Here is a 4,489-nt window from a genome sequence, read left to right as displayed (position 1 = left end):
ATGTTGGCCAGGCTGGTCTCGAACTCCTGACCTCAGGTGATCCACCCACCTGGCCTCCCAAAGTGCTGGGATTGGCATTAGTTTTTTAAAAGGCACCTTGCTCGCTTTGTGGGGAACAGTCTGATAAGAAGATGAGACACAGGCATAGGGATACATACAGCTGTATGCAAGGGATACATAAAATGTATGCATACAGCTGTAATGAAAGCTTGTGCAGTGCCAGAGCTGTGGGAATTCTTGGGCAGTATCAGTTAGTGTTCTTATTTGCAGATAACATTATCACTCTACCTGCTTTATGTAAGAAGTGTTGTTAAGGGAGTATTAAACACTCCTAGAATCTTCGGAAGAGCTAGAGGAATAATCTCTGGGCTGATGCTCTAGGAACAATGCTTAACACTACCGTAGAGAATTGACCTGTTAAGGGCGATGTCTCACACTGACCCTGGAACCAACCAGACGGCTCTTACCACCTGCACCAGCACAATGCATGTTCCATGCCCCCCTGATTTCCTTCACTCGCTTCCAAATGAAAGTCTCTCATGGATGCAACAGGGTTGAAAGAAACTGAAGGGCAGTGTGGGAAGGGGTGGGAAAAACAAAGTGTTTTGTGTATCCTATTTAGGGGTAGCCAGAATTCATGAGACACTGTTGAAAAGTAATGGAAACTATCAAAATGTAGAAAGAGTATTCAAGAGGTTTTAGGCAGCCACAAATAACAAATGTCTGCTGCAGATAATATACTTTGTTTTACTCAGCACTGGGCAGGCTCTTCTTTAAGGGGAGTGTTGAGTTAATGTTTGTTTGGGATATCCACGACTGAAATTCAATCCCTTTAATCTTCAGACCAATGAATGTCAGACCCAGAACTTCCATTTGAACGTTGGGCTAGAACATGGTAGGATGCGGTCTGGGCTTCTTGGCTGCCATCTTGACATCACCTGGATCCTCAAGCAAAGCCACAAAAGGAGGTGGAGAAAGCCGAAGTCCTCGTAACACTATTTGAGCCTCTGGATCAAACTTGTCCTGTAATTGGAATACCCCTGGATTTTTGAGTCATGTAAATGAACAAATTCTCATTTATCCTTAAACCACATTTTTGAGTCATGCTTGCTATGACTTATTTCCAAAGTTGTCTTAATTTCCTACACATACATTAACTCTTTTAATCCTCAGAAATAGCTCGTGATATTAATAGTATTATCACATTTCACAGATGAGGACACTAATACTCAAAAAGATTAGAAAGTCGCTTGTCACATCACTTATCCATATGATTTTAAAGCACGGGTCCTTAACTTCTATGTTACATAGGGACACCGGAGAGCATCAAAAAAGTAACAGCGCTGTGATTTGAGGTTTGAAAAACAGGCCCTACAGACGGAGGGTAAGTGGCCTCTGGAAGGAAGGAAAATACGTTGCATTCTTGTTTATTCCTTACAGCGTCCAGCCTCATTCTATGCACAGGCTGATTTTCCATATGCACTCCTTGCTTACCGAGTGAAGTGGCCAAGGAGGGAACTGAATGCCTCCAGTCTGTGAAGAAAGGAAAACTAGTTTAGCAATGTCCCCTGAAAGACAAGAATGGTGAGTCTCCTGTACCCTGGCTGGAGAACAAGGGTTCTTGTGGGGTTGTCTACATCTGAGGCAGATAAACAGAGATCCAACATCAAACACAACCTCCTACTCTCAAGGGGTGTGAGACAATGCTGTGCAACACTGCAGACTCATTTTCTGGAAATATTAAAGAAAGAAAAATATGATGATTTTCCTAGCGTATTTGAGGCTTTCTTGGTCTCAGAAGCCATCTGATTCTTTTATTGCCTGTGTCATTCTCTCTGCCTGAAATGCCCCTCCCAATCTTTGTTTGTCTGGCAAACTCATCCATCCTTCAACAGTTAACTCGAATACCACCTCCTCTGGGAAGCCCTCAATGAACTTTTGACCCTGGTTTGATTCCTGCTCTCTCTATCTTTCCACAGCACCTTATGTACATCTACATTCGCTCTTAACACACGTTGTTTTGGCAATCTGCCCAAATTTTCTGTATAGAAGTCAAGGAGCATGTCTTATTCCTCTTTGTATTTTCTGCCCCTAGCCTAATGCCTGGAGCTCAGCAGGCAATCTTGCAAATCCTGCCAAGAAAGCCCTTCCTCAATCTCTAGAACCAACCTCTCATTCTATTATTCCTTTTTGTCCTTTAGGATTCAGCTCAGAAATCACCCTTTTGGGAAGTGACCCCTCAAAGCTAGGTTATGATACCTCTCCTATGTAGTCTCCAAATCATCCTATGCATACAGGGTGATTAAGAGAGTACACACCAATGTCTGACTCCCTGGGCTTGAATCCCAGCCTGCCACTTCCCAGCAGGTTTTTTTTTTTTTTTTTTTTGAGACTAAAGTCTCAAAAAAACCCTGCATGTCCAGGCTGGAGTGCAATGGCGCGATCTCGGCTCACTGCAACTTCTGCCCCCCAGGTTCAAGTGATTTTCCTGCCTCAGCCTCCTGAGTAGCTGGGATTATAGGTACCTGCCACCACGCCTGGCTAATTTTTGTATTTTTAGTAGAGATGGGGTTTCTCCATTTTGGTCAGGCTGGTCTCGAACTCCTGACCATAGGTGATCCGCCCTCCTCTGCCTCCCAAAGTGCTAGGATTACAGGCGTGAGCCACCGCACACAGCCCCCAGCAGGTTTTTAATGTGTCTCAGTTTATTTATCTGTAAAACAGGGATACTAATAATAACAATAATATTACCTCATTGGCTTGTTGAAAGTTTTAAAGAAGGTAATTCATATAAAGTGCTAAGAATAGTGCCTAGCAAAAATTCATAATACAGTTAACTATTATACATATTAACTATTATTATTGTTATTCAATTTTCTAAACATTTGTTAAAGCACTCATATGTCAGGCAGTGTTCTAGGAAATGGATATACAACATAAAGAGACTAACATATATAGTTACATAGCTATAAGCTGTATATAGCTATGTAACTATATGCCCATTTTCATCATCAAAATATTAAATGAATTAATGAATCAATGAAATGCAATACATATACATTATTTGAGTAATTGTATTATTTTTTATTTTTACTTTTTTGAGACAGAATCTTGCTCTGTCACCCAGGCGGGAGCACAGTGGTGCAATCTCAGCTCACTGCAACCTTCGACTCTCGGTTCAGGCAATTCTCCTGCCTCAGCCTCCCGAGTAGCTGTGATTACAGGCATGTGCCACCTGGTTAATTTTCGTATTTTTAGTAGAGACTGCACTTCTCAATGGGCATAAAATGCCTTGCCCTCAGTTTCCCTGCACACTGGTCAGTGGCGTTCTTTGAGCTTCAAATGAGAGTTTTTTTTAAGAAAAAGTCTGATACAGTTTGAAAGCCAGATTTTTTTGAGACAGAGAAGGAATCTCTAAATTCTGAAAAGCACTTGAAAGCAGACATCCCAGCCCCTAATTGCTTTGCCCCTGCTGATGCCATGTGGTGCAGAGGAAAGCTGTCCCCACTGAACCCTGCTCAAATTTCAGACTCATGAACAAAATAAATAAATAATTGCTGTTTCAAGCCTCTGAGTTTTGGGGTGGTTTTTACACAGCAATATGTAGCCCAAGCACTGTGCTCTCTCTGGTCTTGCTCATTTATTTTACTGGCTGAAGTGTTGACTCTTTTTGCCAGCAAAAATGAGGCATGGAGGTCTGAGCATAAAGTTTCAAAATAAATACGAATGTGGAATGAACACAGGATGTGATACAAAAGAGGCTCCTGACACCAGGAAGGAGAAAGTCCTTCCAGGGTGGGGAATAACTTGTAAAGGGTCTTCCTTTGTTTGAGACTGGAGTAAAGATGCTGCTTTAGTCCAGTGGGAAGGTAGAAAGGGAAGAAGGAGAGAAGACACAGATCCTGGAGAGAAGATAGATTGGAAGGGAAGGTGAAAGCTGAGGAAAAAAAACAAAACAAAACTACAACAACAACAAAAACACTCTTTACAGGGTCCCCTGCACATGGCTGCAGTAGAATCACAAATATTAATTGAAGACCATGTGGGGGAGACACTATTCTAGACTAAAGAGAATCCATGGGGAATGAAACAGACAAGGATTCTTGCCATCATGGAGTCTACCTTCTAGTGAGCCCAACGTGCAATGAACAATCCAAATGAATAAATCATGCAGTGTGTTAGACAGTGATGATTACCCTGGCAAAAAAAAATAATAAAGTAAAAGAGGGGGAAACATTGTGGGAGCATATGTGGTTTGCCATTTTAGGAGGGAAGGTCTTACTGAAAAGATAGTAAGTGGTTAATGGTCTAAGGGAGGTGAGTGGGAGAGCTGCGTGTGTATACATGGGAAGTAGAAGGGAACTGCAAGTGCAAAGGCCCAGAGACAAAAGCATTTGCATGTGTTCAGGGGACAGCCAAGAGGGCACAGTGGCCAGTGGGGAGTGAGAGAGGGAACTGCAGTGAGGGAATTCTCTATGGCTGCCTAATA

Source organism: Hylobates moloch, unplaced genomic scaffold (assembly GCF_009828535.3).
Source record: "Hylobates moloch isolate HMO894 unplaced genomic scaffold, HMol_V3 SCAFFOLD_2, whole genome shotgun sequence".
Lineage (NCBI taxonomy): Eukaryota > Metazoa > Chordata > Mammalia > Primates > Hylobatidae > Hylobates > Hylobates moloch.
This window is presented reverse-complemented; position numbering follows the sequence as displayed.